Below are 21,365 nucleotides of genomic sequence, written 5' to 3' on the forward strand. Positions count from 1 at the left end.
CGCACTCGCCGCCGGGCCGGCCCGCACCCCGCCATTGAGACTGAACGGGGATTATTATTTTTTTTAACTCGGCCTCCGGGCCGGGGCGGGCTTCGCCCCCGGTACCTCCAGCCGCTTCTATTTACGCGCGCCGCGTTCCAACATATTCACCCCGGCCAAGAGGCCTCTTCCCTGGCCACACTCGTCCGCCGGGCCGGCCCGCACCCCGCCCTTGAGACTGCACGGGAATTATTATTTTTTTATCTCTCAACCTGTCCAAGAGGCCTGCTGCCCGCCGCACTCGCCACCGGGCCTCCCCGCAACCCGCCATTGAGACTGAAGGGGATTATTACTTTTTTTAACTCGGCCTTCGGGCCGGGGCGGGCTTCGCCCCCGGTACCTCCAGCCGCTTCTATTTACGCGCGCCGCGTTCCAACATATTCACCCCGGCCAAGAGGCCTCTTCCCCGGCCACACTCGTCCGCCGGGCCGGCCCGCACCCCGCCATTGAGACTGCACGGGAATTATTATTTTTATATCTCTCAACCTGTCCAAGAGGCCTGCTGCCCGCCGCAATCGCCGCCGGGCCGGCCCGCACCCTGCCATTGAGACTACACGGGAATTATTTTTTTTTTTATCTCTCAACCTGTCCAAGAGTTCTGCTGCCCGCCGCAATCGCCGCCGGGCCGGCCCGCACCCTGCCATTGAGACTGAACGGGATTATTTATTTTTTTAACTTGGCCGCCGGGCCGGGGCGGGCATCGCCCCCGGTACCTCCAGCCGCTACTATTTCCGCGGGCCGTGTTCCAACACTATTCACCCCGGCCAAGAGGCCTATTCCCCGGCCCGCACCCCGCCATTGAGACTGCACGGGAATTATTATTTTTTTATCTCTCAACCTGTCCAAGAGGCCTGCTGCCCGCCGCACTCGCCGCCGGGCCGGCCCGCACCCCGCCATTGAGACTGAACGGGGATTATTATTTTTTTTAACTCGGCCTCCGGGCCGGGGCGGGCTTCGCCCCCGGTACCTCCAGCCGCTTCTATTTACGCGCGCCGCGTTCCAACATATTCACCCCGGCCAAGAGGCCTATTCCCCGGCCCGCACCCCGCCATTGAGACTGCATGGGAATTATTATTTTTTTATCTCTCAACCTGTCCAAGAGGCCTGCTGCCCGCCGCAATCGCCGCCGGGCCGGCCCGCACCCTGCCATTGAGACTGAACGGGATTATTTATTTTTTTAACTCGGCCTCAGGGCCGGGGCGGGCTTCGCCCCCGGTACCTCCAGCCGCTTCTATTTACGCGCGCCGTGTTCCAACATATTCACCCCGGCCAAGAGGCCTCTTCCCCGGCCACACTCGTCCGCCGGGCCGGCCCGCACCCCGCCATTGAGACTGCACGGGAATTATTATTTTTTTATCTCTCAACCTGTCCAAGAGGCCTGCTGCCCGCCGCACTCGCCGCCGGGCCGGCCCGCACCCCGCCATTGAGACTGAACGGGGATTATTATTTTTTTTAACTCGGCCTCCGGGCCGGGGCGGGCTTCGCCCCCGGTACCTCCAGCCGCTTCTATTTACGCGCGCCGCGTTCCAACATATTCACCCCGGCCAAGAGGCCTCTTCCCCGGCCACACTCGTCCGCCGGGCCGGCCCGCACCCCGCCGTTGAGACTGCACGGGAATTATTATTTTTTTATCTCTCAACCTGTCCAAGAGGCCTGCTGCCCGCCGCACTCGCCGCCGGGCCGGACCGCACCCCGCCATTGAGACTGAACGGGATTATTATTTTTTTTAACTCGGCCTCCGGGCCGGGGCGGGCTTCGCCCCCGGTACCTCCAGCCGCTTCTATTTACGCGCGCCGCGTTCCAACATATTCACCCCGGCCAAGAGGCCTATTCCCCGGCCCACACCCCGCCATTGAGACTGCACGGGAATTATTATTTTTTTATCTCTCAGCCTGTCCAAGAGGCCTGCTGCCCGCCGCACTCGCCGCCGGGCCGGCCCGCACCCCGCCATTGAGACTGAACGGGGATTATTATTTTTTTTAACTCGGCCTCCGGGCCGGGGCGGGCTTCGCCCCCGGTACCTCCAGCCGCTTCTATTTACGCGTGCCGCGTTCCAACATATTCACCCCGGCCAAGAGGCCTATTCCCCGGCCCGCACCCCGCCATTGAGACTGCATGGGAATTATTATTTTTTTATCTCTCAACCTGTCCAAGAGGCCTGCTGCCCGCCGCAATCGCCGCCGGGCCGGCCCGCACCCTGCCATTGAGACTGAACGGGATTATTTATTTTTTTAACTTGGCCGCCGGGCCGGGGCGGGCATCGCCCCCGGTACCTCCAGCCGCTACTATTTCCGCGGGCCGTGTTCCAACACTATTCACCCCGGCCAAGAGGCCTATTCCCCGGCCCGCACCCCGCCATTGAGACTGCACGGGAATTATTATTTTTTTATCTCTCAACCTGTCCAAGAGGCCTGCTGCCCGCCGCACTCGCCGCCGGGCCGGCCCGCACCCCGCCATTGAGACTGAACGGGGATTATTATTTTTTTTAACTCGGCCTCCGGGCCGGGGCGGGCTTCGCCCCCGGTACCTCCAGCCGCTTCTATTTACGCGCGCCGCGTTCCAACATATTCACCCCGGCCAAGAGGCCTATTCCCCGGCCCGCACCCCGCCATTGAGACTGCAAGGGAATTATTATTTTTTTATCTCTCAACCTGTCCAAGAGGCCTGCTGCCCGCCGCAATTGCCGCCGGGCCGGCCCGCACCCTGCCATTGAGACTGAACGGGAATTATTATTTTTTTATCTCTCAACCTGTCCAAGAGGCCTGCTGCCCGCCGCAATCGCCGCCGGGCCGGCCCGCACCCTGCCATTGAGACTGAACGGGATTATTTATTTTTTTAACTCGGCCTCCGGGCCGGGGCGGGCATCGCCCCCGGTACCTCCAGCCGCTACTATTTCCGCGGGCCGTGTTCCAACACTATTCACCCCGGCCAAGAGGCCTATTCCCCGGCCCGCACCCCGCCATTGAGACTGCATGGGAATTATTATTTTTTTATCTCTCAACCTGTCCAAGAGGCCTGCTGCCCGCCGCAATCGCCGCCGGGCCGGCCCGCACCCTGCCATTGAGACTGAACGGGAATTATTATTTTTTTATCTCTCAACCTGTCCAAGAGGCCTGCTGCCCGCCGCACTCGCCGCCGGGCCGGCCCGCACCCCGCCATTGAGACTGAACGGGGATTATTATTTTTTTTAACTCGGCCTCCGGGCCGGGGCGGGCTTCGCCCCCGGTACCTCCAGCCGCTTCTATTTACGCGCGCCGCGTTCCAACATATTCACCCCGGCCAAGAGGCCTCTTCCCTGGCCACACTCGTCCGCCGGGCCGGCCCGCACCCCGCCCTTGAGACTGCACGGGAATTATTATTTTTTTATCTCTCAACCTGTCCAAGAGGCCTGCTGCCCGCCGCACTCGCCACCGGGCCTCCCCGCAACCCGCCATTGAGACTGAAGGGGATTATTACTTTTTTTAACTCGGCCTTCGGGCCGGGGCGGGCTTCGCCCCCGGTACCTCCAGCCGCTTCTATTTACGCGCGCCGCGTTCCAACATATTCACCCCGGCCAAGAGGCCTCTTCCCCGGCCACACTCGTCCGCCGGGCCGGCCCGCACCCCGCCATTGAGACTGCACGGGAATTATTATTTTTATATCTCTCAACCTGTCCAAGAGGCCTGCTGCCCGCCGCAATCGCCGCCGGGCCGGCCCGCACCCTGCCATTGAGACTACACGGGAATTATTTTTTTTTTTATCTCTCAACCTGTCCAAGAGTTCTGCTGCCCGCCGCAATCGCCGCCGGGCCGGCCCGCACCCTGCCATTGAGACTGAACGGGGATTATTTATTTTTTTAACTTGGCCGCCGGGCCGGGGCGGGCATCGCCCCCGGTACCTCCAGCCGCTACTATTTCCGCGGGCCGTGTTCCAACACTATTCACCCCGGCCAAGAGGCCTATTCCCCGGCCCGCACCCCGCCATTGAGACTGCACGGGAATTATTATTTTTTTATCTCTCAACCTGTCCAAGAGGCCTGCTGCCCGCCGCACTCGCCGCCGGGCCGGCCCGCACCCTGCCATTGAGACTGAACGGGGATTATTTATTTTTTTAACTTGGCCACCGGGCCGGGGCGGGCATCGCCCCCGGTACCTCCAGCCGCTACTATTTCCGCGGGCCGTGTTCCAACACTATTCACCCCGGCCAAGAGGCCTATTCCCCGGCCCGCACCCCGCCATTGAGACTGCACGGGAATTATTATTTTTTTATCTCTCAACCTGTCCAAGAGGCCTGCTGCCCGCCGCACTCGCCGCCGGGCCGGCCCGCACCCCGCCATTGAGACTGTACGGGGATTATTATTTTTTTTAACTCGGCCGCCGGGCCGGGGCGGGCTTCGCCCCCGGTACCTCCAGCCGCTTCTATTTACGCGCGCCGCGTTCCAACATATTCACCCCGGCCAAGAGCCCTCTTCCCCGGCCACACTCGTCCGCCGGGCCGGCCCGCACCCCGCCATTGAGACTGCACGGGAATTATTATTTTTTTATCTCTCAACCTGTCCAAGAGGCCTGCTGCCCGCCGCACTCGCCGCCGGGCCGGCCCGCACCCCGCCATTGAGACTGAACGGGGATTATTATTTTTTTTAACTCGGCCTCCGGGCCGGGGCGGGCTTCGCCCCCGGTACCTCCAGCCGCTTCTATTTACGCGCGCCGCGTTCCAACATATTCACCCCGGCAAAGAGGCCTCTTCCCCGGCCACACTCGTCCGCCGGGCCGGCCCGCACCCCGCCATTGAGACTGCACGGGAATTATTATTTTTTTATCTCTCAACCTGTCCAAGAGGCCTGCTGCCCGCCGCAATCGCCGCCGGGCCGGCCCGCACCCTGCCATTGAGACTGAACGGGGATTATTTATTTTTTTAACTTGGCCGCCGGCCCGGGACGGGCATCGCCCCCGGTACCTCCAGCCGCTACTATTTCTGCGGGCCGTGTTCCAACACTATTCACCCCGGCCAAGAGGCCTATTCCCCGGCCCGCACCCCGCCATTGAAACTGCATGGGAATTATTATTTTTTTATCTCTCAACCTGTCCAAGAGGCCTGCTGCCCGCCCCAATCACCGCCGGGCCGGCCCGCACCCTGCCATTGAGACTGAACGGGGATTTTTTTTTTTTTTAACTTGGCCGCCGGGCCGGGGCGGGCATCGCCCCCGGTACCTCCAGCCGCTACTATTTCCGCGGGCCGTGTTCCAACACTATTCACCCCGGCCAAGAGGCCTATTCCCCGGCCCGCACCCCGCCATTGAAACTGCATGGGAATTATTATTTTTTTATCTCTCAACCTGTCCAAGAGGCCTGCTGCCCGCCGCACTCGCCGCCGGGCCGGCCCGCACCCCGCCATTGAGACTGAACGGGGATTATTATTTTTTTTAACTCGGCCTCCGGGCCGGGGCGGGCTTCGCCCCCGGTACCTCCAGCCGCTTCTATTTACGCGCGCCGCGTTCCAACATATTCACCCCGGCCAAGAGGCCTATTCCCCGGCCCGCACCCCGCCATTGAGACTGCACGGGAATTATTATTTTTTTATCTCTCAACCTGTCCAAGAGGCCTGCTGCCCGCCGCACTCGCAGCCGGGCCGGCCCGCACCCCGCCATTGAGACTGAACGGGGATTATTTTTTTTTTTAACTCGGCCTCCGGGCCGGGGCGGGCTTCGCCCCCGGTACCTCCAGCCGCTTCTATTTACGCGCGCCGCGTTCCAACATATTCACCCCGGCCAAGAGGCCTATTCCCCGGCCCGCACCCCGCCATTGAGACTGCATGGGAATTATTATTTTTTTATCTCTCAACCTGTCCAAGAGGCCTGCTGCCCGCCGCAATTGCCGCCGGGCCGGCCCGCACCCTGCCATTGAGACTGAACGGGAATTATTATTTTTTTATCTCTCAACCTGTCCAAGAGGCCTGCTGCCCGCCGCACTCGCCGCCGGGCCGGCCCGCACCCCGCCATTGAGACTGAACGGGGATTATTATTTTTTTTAACTCAGCCTCCGGGCCGGGGCGGGCTTCGCCCCCGGTACCTCCAGCCGCTTCTATTTACGCGCGCCGTGTTCCAACATATTCACCCCGGCCAAGAGGCCTCTTCCCCGGCCACACTCGTCCGCCGGGCCGGACCGCACCCCGCCATTGAGACTGCACGGGAATTATTATTTTTTTATCTCTCAACCTGTCCAAGAGGCCTGCTGCCCGCCGCACTCGCCGCCGGGCCGGCCCGCACCCCGCCATTGAGACTGAACGGGGATTATTATTTTTTTTAACTCGGCCTCCGGGCCGGGGCGGGCTTCGCCCCCGGTACCTCCAGCCGCTTCTATTTACGCGCGCCGCGTTCCAACATATTCACCCCGGCCAAGAGGCCTCTTCCCCGGCCACACTCGTCCGCCGGGCCGGCCCGCACCCCGCCGTTGAGACTGCACGGGAATTATTATTTTTTTATCTCTCAACCTGTCCAAGAGGCCTGCTGCCCGCCGCACTCGCCGCCGGGCCGGACCGCACCCCGCCATTGAGACTGAACGGGATTATTTTTTTTTTTAACTCGGCCTCCGGGCCGGGGCGGGCTTCGCCCCCGGTACCTCCAGCCGCTTCTATTTACGCGCGCCGCGTTCCAACATATTCACCCCGGCCAAGAGGCCTATTCCCCGGCCCGCACCCCGCCATTGAGACTGCACGGGAATTATTATTTTTTTATCTCTCAACCTGTCCAAGAGGCCTGCTGCCCGCCGCACTCGCCGCCGGGCCGGCCCGCACCCCGCCATTGAGACTGAACGGAGATTATTATTTTTTTTAACTCGGCCTCCGGGCCGGGGCGTGCTTCGCCCCCGGTACCTCCAGCCGCTTCTATTTACGCGCGCCGCGTTCCAACATATTCACCCCGGCCAAGAGGCCTATTCCCCGGCCCGCACCCCGCCATTGAGACTGCATGGGAATTATTATTTTTTTATCTCTCAACCTGTCCAAGAGGCCTGCTGCCCGCCGCACTCGCCGCCGGGCCGGCCCGCACCCCGCCATTGAGACTGAACGGGGATTATTATTTTTTTTAACTCGGCCTGCGGGCCGGGGCGGGCTTCGCCCCCGGTACCTCCAGCCGCTTCTATTTACGCGCGCCGCGTTCCAACATATTCACCCCGGCCAAGAGGCCTATTCCCCGGCCCGCACCCCGCCATTGAGACTGCATGGGAATTATTATTTTTTTATCTCTCAACCTGTCCAAGAGGCCTGCTGCCCGCCGCAATTGCCGCCGGGCCGGCCCGCACCCTGCCATTGAGACTGAACGGGAATTATTATTTTTTTATCTCTCAACCTGTCCAAGAGGCCTGCTGCCCGCCGCACTCGCCGCCGGGCCGGCCCGCACCCTGCCATTGAGACTGAACGGGGATTATTTATTTTTTTAACTTGGCCGCCGGGCCGGGGCGGGCATCGCCCCCGGTACCTCCAGCCGCTACTATTTCCGCGGGCCGTGTTCCAACACTATTCACCCCGGCCAAGAGGCCTATTCCCCGGCCCGCACCCCGCCATTGAGACTGCATGGGAATTATTATTTTTTTATCTCTCAACCTGTCCAAGAGGCCTGCTGCCCGCCGCAATCGCCGCCGGGCCGGCCCGCACCCTGCCATTGAGACTGAACGGGATTATTTATTTTTTTAACTTGGCCGCCGGCCCGGGGCGGGCATCGCCCCCGGTACCTCCAGCCGCTACTATTTCCGCGGGCCGTGTTCCAACACTATTCACCCCGGCCAAGAGGCCTATTCCCCGGCCCGCACCCCGCCATTGAGACTGCACGGGAATTATTATTTTTTTATCTCTCAACCTGTCCAAGAGGCCTGCTGCCCGCCGCAATCGCCGCCGGGCCGGCCCGCACCCTGCCATTGAGACTGAACGGGAATTATTATTTTTTTATCTCTCAACCTGTCCAAGAGGCCTGCTGCCCGCCGCACTCGCCGCCGGGCCGGCCCGCACCCCGCCATTGAGACTGAACGGGGATTATTATTTTTTTTAACTCGGCCTCCGGGCCGGGGCGGGCTTCGCCCCCGGTACCTCCAGCCGCTTCTATTTACGCGCGCCGCGTTCCAACATATTCACCCCGGCCAAGAGGCCTCTTCCCTGGCCACACTCGTCCGCCGGGCCGGCCCGCACCCCGCCCTTGAGACTGCACGGGAATTATTATTTTTTTATCTCTCAACCTGTCCAAGAGGCCTGCTGCCCGCCGCACTCGCCACCGGGCCTCCCCGCAACCCGCCATTGAGACTGAAGGGGATTATTACTTTTTTTAACTCGGCCTCAGGGCCGGGGCGGGCTTCGCCCCCGGTACCTCCAGCCGCTTCTATTTACGCGCGCCGCGTTCCAACATATTCACCCCGGCCAAGAGGCCTCTTCCCCGGCCACACTCGTCCGCCGGGCCGGCCCGCACCCCGCCATTGAGACTGCACGGGAATTATTATTTTTTTATCTCTCAACCTGTCCAAGAGGCCTGCTGCCCGCCGCACTCGCCGCCGGGCCGGCCCGCACCCCGCCATTGAGACTGAACGGGGATTATTATTTTTTTTAACTCGGCCTCCGGGCCGGGGCGGGCTTCGCCCCCGGTACCTCCAGCCGCTTCTATTTATGCGCGCCGCGTTCCAACATATTCACCCCGGCCAAGAGGCCTCTTTCCCGGCCACACTCGTCCGCCGGGCCGGCCCGCACCCCGCCGTTGAGACTGCACGGGAATTATTATTTTTTTATCTCTCAACCTGTCCAAGAGGCCTGCTGCCCGCCGCACTCGCCGCCGGGCCGGACCGCACCCCGCCATTGAGACTGAACGGGATTATTATTTTTTTTAACTCGGCCTCCGGGCCGGGGCGGGCTTCGCCCCCGGTACCTCCAGCCGCTTCTATTTACGCGCGCCGCGTTCCAACATATTCACCCCGGCCAAGAGGCCTATTCCCCGGCCCGCACCCCGCCATTGAGACTGCACGGGAATTATTATTTTTTTATCTCTCAGCCTGTCCAAGAGGCCTGCTGCCCGCCGCACTCGCCGCCGGGCCGGCCCGCACCCCGCCATTGAGACTGAACGGGGATTATTATTTTTTTTAACTCGGCCTCCGGGCCGGGGCGGGCTTCGCCCCCGGTACCTCCAGCCGCTTCTATTTACGCGTGCCGCGTTCCAACATATTCACCCCGGCCAAGAGGCCTATTCCCCGGCCCGCACCCCGCCATTGAGACTGCATGGGAATTATTATTTTTTTATCTCTCAACCTGTCCAAGAGGCCTGCTGCCCGCCGCAATCGCCGCCGGGCCGGCCCGCACCCTGCCATTGAGACTGAACGGGATTATTTATTTTTTTAACTTGGCCGCCGGGCCGGGGCGGGCATCGCCCCCGGTACCTCCAGCCGCTACTATTTCCGCGGGCCGTGTTCCAACACTATTCACCCCGGCCAAGAGGCCTATTCCCCGGCCCGCACCCCGCCATTGAGACTGCACGGGAATTATTATTTTTTTATCTCTCAACCTGTCCAAGAGGCCTGCTGCCCGCCGCACTCGCCGCCGGGCCGGCCCGCACCCCGCCATTGAGACTGAACGGGGATTATTATTTTTTTTAACTCGGCCTCCGGGCCGGGGCGGGCTTCGCCCCCGGTACCTCCAGCCGCTTCTATTTACGCGCGCCGCGTTCCAACATATTCACCCCGGCCAAGAGGCCTATTCCCCGGCCCGCACCCCGCCATTGAGACTGCAAGGGAATTATTATTTTTTTATCTCTCAACCTGTCCAAGAGGCCTGCTGCCCGCCGCAATTGCCGCCGGGCCGGCCCGCACCCTGCCATTGAGACTGAACGGGAATTATTATTTTTTTATCTCTCAACCTGTCCAAGAGGCCTGCTGCCCGCCGCAATCGCCGCCGGGCCGGCCCGCACCCTGCCATTGAGACTGAACGGGATTATTTATTTTTTTAACTCGGCCTCCGGGCCGGGGCGGGCTTCGCCCCCGGTACCTCCAGCCGCTTCTATTTACGCGCGCCGCGTTCCAACATATTCACCCCGGCCAAGAGGCCTATTCCCCGGCCCACACCCCGCCATTGAGACTGCATGGGAATTATTATTTTTTTATCTCTCAACCTGTCCAAGAGGCCTGCTGCCCGCCGCAATCGCCGCCGGGCCGGCCCGCACCCTGCCATTGAGACTGAACGGGGATTATTTATTTTTTTAACTTGGCCGCCGTGCCGGGGCGGGCATCGCCCCCGGTACCTCCAGCCGCTACTATTTCCGCGGGCCGTGTTCCAACACTATTCACCCCGGCCAAGAGGCCTATTCCCCGGCCCGCACCCCGCCATTGAGACTGCACGGGAATTATTATTTTTTTATCTCTCAACCTGTCCAAGAGGCCTGCTGCCCGCCGCACTCGCCGCCGGGCCGGCCCACACCCTGCCATTGAGACTGAACGGGGATTATTTATTTTTTTAACTTGGCCGCCGGCCCGGGGCGGGCATCGCCCCCGGTACCTCCAGCCGCTACTATTTCCGCGGGCCGTGTTCCAACACTATTCACCCCGGCCAAGAGGCCTATTCCCCGGCCCGCACCCCGCCATTGAGACTGCATGGGAATTATTATTTTTTTATCTCTCAACCTGTCCAAGAGGCCTGCTGCCCGCCGCAATCGCCGCCGGGCCGGCCCGCACCCTGCCATTGAGACTGAACGGGAATTATTATTTTTTTATCTCTCAACCTGTCCAAGAGGCCTGCTGCCCGCCGCACTCGCCGCCGGGCCGGCCCGCACCCCGCCATTGAGACTGAACGGGGATTATTATTTTTTTTAACTCGGCCTCCGGGCCGGGGCGGGCTTCGCCCCCGGTACCTCCAGCCGCTTCTATTTACGCGCGCCGCGTTCCAACATATTCACCCCGGCCAAGAGGCCTCTTCCCTGGCCACACTCGTCCGCCGGGCCGGCCCGCACCCCGCCCTTGAGACTGCACGGGAATTATTATTTTTTTATCTCTCAACCTGTCCAAGAGGCCTGCTGCCCGCCGCACTCGCCACCGGGCCTCCCCGCAACCCGCCATTGAGACTGAAGGGGATTATTACTTTTTTTAACTCGGCCTTCGGGCCGGGGCGGGCTTCGCCCCCGGTACCTCCAGCCGCTTCTATTTACGCGCGCCGCGTTCCAACATATTCACCCCGGCCAAGAGGCCTCTTCCCCGGCCACACTCGTCCGCCGGGCCGGCCCGCACCCCGCCATTGAGACTGCACGGGAATTATTATTTTTATATCTCTCAACCTGTCCAAGAGGCCTGCTGCCCGCCGCAATCGCCGCCGGGCCGGCCCGCACCCTGCCATTGAGACTACACGGGAATTATTTTTTTTTTTATCTCTCAACCTGTCCAAGAGTTCTGCTGCCCGCCGCAATCGCCGCCGGGCCGGCCCGCACCCTGCCATTGAGACTGAACGGGATTATTTATTTTTTTAACTTGGCCGCCGGGCCGGGGCGGGCATCGCCCCCGGTACCTCCAGCCGCTACTATTTCCGCGGGCCGTGTTCCAACACTATTCACCCCGGCCAAGAGGCCTATTCCCCGGCCCGCACCCCGCCATTGAGACTGCACGGGAATTATTATTTTTTTATCTCTCAACCTGTCCAAGAGGCCTGCTGCCCGCCGCACTCGCCGCCGGGCCGGCCCGCACCCCGCCATTGAGACTGAACGGGGATTATTATTTTTTTTAACTCGGCCTCCGGGCCGGGGCGGGCTTCGCCCCCGGTACCTCCAGCCGCTTCTATTTACGCGCGCCGCGTTCCAACATATTCACCCCGGCCAAGAGGCCTATTCCCCGGCCCGCACCCCGCCATTGAGACTGCATGGGAATTATTATTTTTTTATCTCTCAACCTGTCCAAGAGGCCTGCTGCCCGCCGCAATCGCCGCCGGGCCGGCCCGCACCCTGCCATTGAGACTGAACGGGATTATTTATTTTTTTAACTCGGCCTCAGGGCCGGGGCGGGCTTCGCCCCCGGTACCTCCAGCCGCTTCTATTTACGCGCGCCGTGTTCCAACATATTCACCCCGGCCAAGAGGCCTCTTCCCCGGCCACACTCGTCCGCCGGGCCGGCCCGCACCCCGCCATTGAGACTGCACGGGAATTATTATTTTTTTATCTCTCAACCTGTCCAAGAGGCCTGCTGCCCGCCGCACTCGCCGCCGGGCCGGCCCGCACCCCGCCATTGAGACTGAACGGGGATTATTATTTTTTTTAACTCGGCCTCCGGGCCGGGGCGGGCTTCGCCCCCGGTACCTCCAGCCGCTTCTATTTACGCGCGCCGCGTTCCAACATATTCACCCCGGCCAAGAGGCCTCTTCCCCGGCCACACTCGTCCGCCGGGCCGGCCCGCACCCCGCCGTTGAGACTGCACGGGAATTATTATTTTTTTATCTCTCAACCTGTCCAAGAGGCCTGCTGCCCGCCGCACTCGCCGCCGGGCCGGACCGCACCCCGCCATTGAGACTGAACGGGATTATTATTTTTTTTAACTCGGCCTCCGGGCCGGGGCGGGCTTCGCCCCCGGTACCTCCAGCCGCTTCTATTTACGCGCGCCGCGTTCCAACATATTCACCCCGGCCAAGAGGCCTATTCCCCGGCCCGCACCCCGCCATTGAGACTGCACGGGAATTATTATTTTTTTATCTCTCAGCCTGTCCAAGAGGCCTGCTGCCCGCCGCACTCGCCGCCGGGCCGGCCCGCACCCCGCCATTGAGACTGAACGGGGATTATTATTTTTTTTAACTCGGCCTCCGGGCCGGGGCGGGCTTCGCCCCCGGTACCTCCAGCCGCTTCTATTTACGCGTGCCGCGTTCCAACATATTCACCCCGGCCAAGAGGCCTATTCCCCGGCCCGCACCCCGCCATTGAGACTGCATGGGAATTATTATTTTTTTATCTCTCAACCTGTCCAAGAGGCCTGCTGCCCGCCGCAATCGCCGCCGGGCCGGCCCGCACCCTGCCATTGAGACTGAACGGGATTATTTATTTTTTTAACTTGGCCGCCGGGCCGGGGCGGGCATCGCCCCCGGTACCTCCAGCCGCTACTATTTCCGCGGGCCGTGTTCCAACACTATTCACCCCGGCCAAGAGGCCTATTCCCCGGCCCGCACCCCGCCATTGAGACTGCACGGGAATTATTATTTTTTTATCTCTCAACCTGTCCAAGAGGCCTGCTGCCCGCCGCACTCGCCGCCGGGCCGGCCCGCACCCCGCCATTGAGACTGAACGGGGATTATTATTTTTTTTAACTCGGCCTCCGGGCCGGGGCGGGCTTCGCCCCCGGTACCTCCAGCCGCTACTATTTCCGCGGGCCGTGTTCCAACACTATTCACCCCGGCCAAGAGGCCTATTCCCCGGCCCGCACCCCGCCATTGAGACTGCATGGGAATTATTATTTTTTTATCTCTCAACCTGTCCAAGAGGCCTGCTGCCCGCCGCAATCGCCGCCGGGCCGGCCCGCACCCTGCCATTGAGACTGAACGGGATTATTTATTTTTTTAACTCGGCCTCAGGGCCGGGGCGGGCTTCGCCCCCGGTACCTCCAGCCGCTTCTATTTACGCGCGCCGTGTTCCAACATATTCACCCCGGCCAAGAGGCCTCTTCCCCGGCCACACTCGTCCGCCGGGCCGGCCCGCACCCCGCCGTTGAGACTGCACGGGAATTATTATTTTTTTATCTCTCAACCTGTCCAAGAGGCCTGCTGCCCGCCGCACTCGCCGCCGGGCCGGACCGCACCCCGCCATTGAGACTGAACGGGGATTTTTTTTTTTTTTAACTCGGCTGCCCGCCGCAATCGCCGCCGGGCCGGCCCGCACCCTGCCATTGAGACTACACGGGAATTATTTTTTTTTTTATCTCTCAACCTGTCCAAGAGTTCTGCTGCCCGCCGCAATCGCCGCCGGGCCGGCCCGCACCCTGCCATTGAGACTGAACGGGGATTATTTATTTTTTTAACTCGGCCTCCGGGCCGGGGCGGGCTTCGCCCCCGGTACCTCCAGCCGCTTCTATTTACGCGCGCCGCGTTCCAACATATTCACCCCGGCCAAGAGGCCTATTCCCCGGCCCGCACCCCGCCATTGAGACTGCACGGGAATTATTATTTTTTTTATCTCTCAACCTGTCCAAGAGGCCTGCTGCCCGCCGCACTCGCCGCCGGGCCGGCCCGCACCCCGCCATTGAGACTGAACGGGGATTATTATTTTTTTTAACTCGGCCTGCGGGCCGGGGCGGGCTTCGCCCCCGGTACCTCCAGCCGCTTCTATTTACGCGCGCCGCGTTCCAACATATTCACCCCGGCCAAGAGGCCTATTCCCCGGCCCGCACCCCGCCATTGAGACTGCATGGGAATTATTATTTTTTTATCTCTCAACCTGTCCAAGAGGCCTGCTGCCCGCCGCAATTGCCGCCGGGCCGGCCCGCACCCTGCCATTGAGACTGAACGGGAATTATTATTTTTTTATCTCTCAACCTGTCCAAGAGGCCTGCTGCCCGCCGCACTCGCCGCCGGGCCGGCCCGCACCCTGCCATTGAGACTGAACGGGGATTATTTATTTTTTTAACTTGGCCGCCGGGCCGGGGCGGGCATCGCCCCCGGTACCTCCAGCCGCTACTATTTCCGCGGGCCGTGTTCCAACACTATTCACCCCGGCCAAGAGGCCTATTCCCCGGCCCGCACCCCGCCATTGAGACTGCATGGGAATTATTATTTTTTTATCTCTCAACCTGTCCAAGAGGCCTGCTGCCCGCCGCAATCGCCGCCGGGCCGGCCCGCACCCTGCCATTGAGACTGAACGGGATTATTTATTTTTTTAACTTGGCCGCCGGGCCGGGGCGGGCATCGCCCCCGGTACCTCCAGCCGCTACTATTTCCGCGGGCCGTGTTCCAACACTATTCACCCCGGCCAAGAGGCCTATTCCCCGGCCCGCACCCCGCCATTGAGACTGCACGGGAATTATTATTTTTTTATCTCTCAACCTGTCCAAGAGGCCTGCTGCCCGCCGCACTCGCCGCCGGGCCGGCCCGCACCCCGCCATTGAGACTGAACGGGGATTATTATTTTTTTTAACTCGGCCTCCGGGCCGGGGCGGGCTTCGCCCCCGGTACCTCCAGCCGCTTCTATTTACGCGCGCCGCGTTCCAACATATTCACCCCGGCCAAGAGGCCTATTCCCCGGCCCGCACCCCGCCATTGAGACTGCATGGGAATTATTATTTTTTTATCTCTCAACCTGTCCAAGAGGCCTGCTGCCCGCCGCAATCGCCGCCGGGCCGGCCCGCACCCTGCCATTGAGACTGAACGGGATTATTTATTTTTTTAACTCGGCCTCAGGGCCGGGGCGGGCTTCGCCCCCGGTACCTCCAGCCGCTTCTATTTACGCGCGCCGTGTTCCAACATATTCACCCCGGCCAAGAGGCCTCTTCCCCGGCCACACTCGTCCGCCGGGCCGGCCCGCACCCCGCCATTGAGACTGCACGGGAATTATTATTTTTTTATCTCTCAACCTGTCCAAGAGGCCTGCTGCCCGCCGCACTCGCCGCCGGGCCGGCCCGCACCCCGCCATTGAGACTGAACGGGGATTATTATTTTTTTTAACTCGGCCTCCGGGCCGGGGCGGGCTTCGCCCCCGGTACCTCCAGCCGCTTCTATTTACGCGCGCCGCGTTCCAACATATTCACCCCGGCCAAGAGGCCTCTTCCCCGGCCACACTCGTCCGCCGGGCCGGCCCGCACCCCGCCGTTGAGACTGCACGGGAATTATTATTTTTTTATCTCTCAACCTGTCCAAGAGGCCTGCTGCCCGCCGCACTCGCCGCCGGGCCGGACCGCACCCCGCCATTGAGACTGAACGGGATTATTATTTTTTTTAACTCGGCCTCCGGGCCGGGGCGGGCTTCGCCCCCGGTACCTCCAGCCGCTTCTATTTACGCGCGCCGCGTTCCAACATATTCACCCCGGCCAAGAGGCCTATTCCCCGGCCCGCACCCCGCCATTGAGACTGCACGGGAATTATTATTTTTTTATCTCTCAGCCTGTCCAAGAGGCCTGCTGCCCGCCGCACTCGCCGCCGGGCCGGCCCGCACCCCGCCATTGAGACTGAACGGGGATTATTATTTTTTTTAACTCGGCCTCCGGGCCGGGGCGGGCTTCGCCCCCGGTACCTCCAGCCGCTTCTATTTACGCGTGCCGCGTTCCAACATATTCACCCCGGCCAAGAGGCCTATTCCCCGGCCCGCACCCCGCCATTGAGACTGCATGGGAATTATTATTTTTTTATCTCTCAACCTGTCCAAGAGGCCTGCTGCCCGCCGCAATCGCCGCCGGGCCGGCCCGCACCCTGCCATTGAGACTGAACGGGATTATTTATTTTTTTAACTTGGCCGCCGGGCCGGGGCGGGCATCGCCCCCGGTACCTCCAGCCGCTACTATTTCCGCGGGCCGTGTTCCAACACTATTCACCCCGGCCAAGAGGCCTATTCCCCGGCCCGCACCCCGCCATTGAGACTGGACGGGAATTATTATTTTTTTATCTCTCAACCTGTCCAAGAGGCCTGCTGCCCGCCGCACTCGCCGCCGGGCCGGCCCGCACCCCGCCATTGAGACTGAACGGGGATTATTATTTTTTTTAACTCGGCCTCCGGGCCGGGGCGGGCTTCGCCCCCGGTACCTCCAGCCGCTTCTATTTACGCGCGCCGCGTTCCAACATATTCACCCCGGCCAAGAGGCCTATTCCCCGGCCCGCACCCCGCCATTGAGACTGCAAGGGAATTATTATTTTTTTATCTCTCAACCTGTCCAAGAGGCCTGCTGCCCGCCGCAATTGCCGCCGGGCCGGCCCGCACCCTGCCATTGAGACTGAACGGGAATTATTATTTTTTTATCTCTCAACCTGTCCAAGAGGCCTGCTGCCCGCCGCAATCGCCGCCGGGCCGGCCCGCACCCTGCCATTGAGACTGAACGGGATTATTTATTTTTTTAACTCGGCCTCCGGGCCGGGGCGGGCTTCGCCCCCGGTACCTCCAGCCGCTTCTATTTACGCGCGCCGCGTTCCAACATATTCACCCCGGCCAAGAGGCCTATTCCCCGGCCCACACCCCGCCATTGAGACTGCATGGGAATTATTATTTTTTTATCTCTCAACCTGTCCAAGAGGCCTGCTGCCCGCCGCAATCGCCGCCGGGCCGGCCCGCACCCTGCCATTGAGACTGAACGGGGATTATTTATTTTTTTAACTTGGCCGCCGTGCCGGGGCGGGCATCGCCCCCGGTACCTCCAGCCGCTACTATTTCCGCGGGCCGTGTTCCAACACTATTCACCCCGGCCAAGAGGCCTATTCCCCGGCCCGCACCCCGCCATTGAGACTGCACGGGAATTATTATTTTTTTATCTCTCAACCTGTCCAAGAGGCCTGCTGCCCGCCGCACTCGCCGCCGGGCCGGCCCACACCCTGCCATTGAGACTGAACGGGGATTATTTATTTTTTTAACTTGGCCGCCGGCCCGGGGCGGGCATCGCCCCCGGTACCTCCAGCCGCTACTATTTCCGCGGGCCGTGTTCCAACACTATTCACCCCGGCCAAGAGGCCTATTCCCCGGCCCGCACCCCGCCATTGAGACTGCATGGGAATTATTATTTTTTTATCTCTCAACCTGTCCAAGAGGCCTGCTGCCCGCCGCAATCGCCGCCGGGCCGGCCCGCACCCTGCCATTGAGACTGAACGGGAATTATTATTTTTTTATCTCTCAACCTGTCCAAGAGGCCTGCTGCCCGCCGCACTCGCCGCCGGGCCGGCCCGCACCCCGCCATTGAGACTGAACGGGGATTATTATTTTTTTTAACTCGGCCTCCGGGCCGGGGCGGGCTTCGCCCCCGGTACCTCCAGCCGCTTCTATTTACGCGCGCCGCGTTCCAACATATTCACCCCGGCCAAGAGGCCTCTTCCCTGGCCACACTCGTCCGCCGGGCCGGCCCGCACCCCGCCCTTGAGACTGCACGGGAATTATTATTTTTTTATCTCTCAACCTGTCCAAGAGGCCTGCTGCCCGCCGCACTCGCCACCGGGCCTCCCCGCAACCCGCCATTGAGACTGAAGGGGATTATTACTTTTTTTAACTCGGCCTTCGGGCCGGGGCGGGCTTCGCCCCCGGTACCTCCAGCCGCTTCTATTTACGCGCGCCGCGTTCCAACATATTCACCCCGGCCAAGAGGCCTCTTCCCCGGCAACACTCGTCCGCCGGGCCGGCCCGCACCCCGCCATTGAGACTGCACGGGAATTATTATTTTTATATCTCTCAACCTGTCCAAGAGGCCTGCTGCCCGCCGCAATCGCCGCCGGGCCGGCCCGCACCCTGCCATTGAGACTACACGGGAATTATTTTTTTTTTTATCTCTCAACCTGTCCAAGAGTTCTGCTGCCCGCCGCAATCGCCGCCGGGCCGGCCCGCACCCTGCCATTGAGACTGAACGGGATTATTTATTTTTTTAACTTGGCCGCCGGGCCGGGGCGGGCATCGCCCCCGGTACCTCCAGCCGCTACTATTTCCGCGGGCCGTGTTCCAACACTATTCACCCCGGCCAAGAGGCCTATTCCCCGGCCCGCACCCCGCCATTGAGACTGCACGGGAATTATTATTTTTTTATCTCTCAACCTGTCCAAGAGGCCTGCTGCCCGCCGCACTCGCCGCCGGGCCGGCCCGCACCCCGCCATTGAGACTGAACGGGGATTATTATTTTTTTTAACTCGGCCTCCGGGCCGGGGCGGGCTTCGCCCCCGGTACCTCCAGCCGCTTCTATTTACGCGCGCCGCGTTCCAACATATTCACCCCGGCCAAGAGGCCTATTCCCCGGCCCGCACCCCGCCATTGAGACTGCATGGGAATTATTATTTTTTTATCTCTCAACCTGTCCAAGAGGCCTGCTGCCCGCCGCAATCGCCGCCGGGCCGGCCCGCACCCTGCCATTGAGACTGAACGGGATTATTTATTTTTTTAACTCGGCCTCAGGGCCGGGGCGGGCTTCGCCCCCGGTACCTCCAGCCGCTTCTATTTACGCGCGCCGTGTTCCAACATATTCACCCCGGCCAAGAGGCCTCTTCCCCGGCCACACTCGTCCGCCGGGCCGGCCCGCACCCCGCCATTGAGACTGCACGGGAATTATTATTTTTTTATCTCTCAACCTGTCCAAGAGGCCTGCTGCCCGCCGCACTCGCCGCCGGGCCGGCCCGCACCCCGCCATTGAGACTGAACGGGGATTATTATTTTTTTTAACTCGGCCTCCGGGCCGGGGCGGGCTTCGCCCCCGGTACCTCCAGCCGCTTCTATTTACGCGCGCCGCGTTCCAACATATTCACCCCGGCCAAGAGGCCTCTTCCCCGGCCACACTCGTCCGCCGGGCCGGCCCGCACCCCGCCATTGAGACTGCACGGGAATTATTATTTTTTTATCTCTCAACCTGTCCAAGAGGCCTGCTGCCCGCCGCACTCGCCGCCGGGCCGGACCGCACCCCGCCATTGAGACTGAACGGGATTATTATTTTTTTTAACTCGGCCTCCGGGCCGGGGCGGGCTTCGCCCCCGGTACCTCCAGCCGCTTCTATTTACGCGCCGCGTTCCAACATATTCACCCCGGCCAAGAGGCCTATTCCCCGGCCCGCACCCCGCCATTGAGACTGCACGGGAATTATTATTTTTTTATCTCTCAGCCTGTCCAAGAGGCCTGCTGCCCGCCGCACTCGCCGCCGGGCCGGCCCGCACCCCGCCATTGAGACTGAACGGGGATTATTATTTTTTTTAACTCGGCCTCAGGGCCGGGGCGGGCTTCGCCCCCGGTACCTCCAGCCGCTTCTATTTACGCGCGCCGTGTTCCAACATATTCACCCCGGCCAAGAGGCCTCTTCCCCGGCCACACTCGTCCGCCGGGCCGGCCCGCACCCCGCCATTGAGACTGCACGGGAATTATTATTTTTTTATCTCTCAACCTGTCCAAGAGGCCTGCTGCCCGCCGCACTCGCCGCCGGGCCGGCCCGCACCCTGCCATTGAGACTGAACGGGGATTATTATTTTTTTTAACTCGGCCTCCGGGCCGGGGCGGGCTTCGCCCCCGGTACCTCCAGCCGCTTCTATTTACGCGCGCCGCGTTCCAACATATTCACCCCGGCCAAGAGGCCTCTTCCCCGGCCACACTCGTCCGCCGGGCCGGCCCGCACCCCGCCGTTGAGACTGCACGGGAATTATTATTTTTTTATCTCTCAACCTGTCCAAGAGGCCTGCTGCCCGCCGCACTCGCCGCCGGGCCGGACCGCACCCCGCCATTGAGACTGAACGGGATTATTATTTTTTTTAACTCGGCCTCCAGGCCGGGGCGGGCTTCGCCCCCGGTACCTCCAGCCGCTTCTATTTACGCGCCGCGTTCCAACATATTCACCCCGGCCAAGAGGCCTATTCCCCGGCCCGCACCCCGCCATTGAGACTGCACGGGAATTATTATTTTTTTATCTCTCAGCCTGTCCAAGAGGCCTGCTGCCCGCCGCACTCGCCGCCGGGCCGGCCCGCACCCCGCCATTGAGACTGAACGGGGATTATTATTTTTTTTAACTCGGCCTCCGGGCCGGGGCGGGCTTCGCCCCCGGTACCTCCAGCCGCTTCTATTTACGCGTGCCGCGTTCCAACATATTCACCCCGGCCAAGAGGCCTATTCCCCAGCCCGCACCCCGCCATTGAGACTGCATGGGAATTATTATTTTTTTATCTCTCAACCTGTCCAAGAGGCCTGCTGCCCGCCGCAATCGCCGCCGGGCCGGCCCGCACCCTGCCATTGAGACTGAACGGGATTATTTATTTTTTTTACTTGGCCGCCGGGCCGGGGCGGGCATCGCCCCCGGTACCTCCAGCCGCTACTATTTCCGCGGGCCGTGTTCCAACACTATTCACCCCGGCCAAGAGGCCTATTCCCCGGCCCGCACCCCGCCATTGAGACTGCACGGGAATTATTATTTTTTTATCTCTCAACCTGTCCAAGAGGCCTGCTGCCCGCCGCACTCGCCGCCGGGCCGGCCCGCACCCCGCCATTGAGACTGAACGGGGATTATTATTTTTTTTAACTCGGCCTCCGGGCCGGGGCGGGCTTCGCCCCCGGTACCTCCAGCCGCTACTATTTCCGCGGGCCGTGTTCCAACACTATTCACCCCGGCCAAGAGGCCTATTCCCCGGCCCGCACCCCGCCATTGAGACTGCATGGGAATTATTATTTTTTTATCTCTCAACCTGTCCAAGAGGCCTGCTGCCCGCCGCAATCGCCGCCGGGCCGG

The sequence above is a fragment of the Hippocampus zosterae genome, chromosome 5 (genome assembly GCF_025434085.1).
Source record: "Hippocampus zosterae strain Florida chromosome 5, ASM2543408v3, whole genome shotgun sequence".
Taxonomy (NCBI): domain Eukaryota; kingdom Metazoa; phylum Chordata; class Actinopteri; order Syngnathiformes; family Syngnathidae; genus Hippocampus; species Hippocampus zosterae.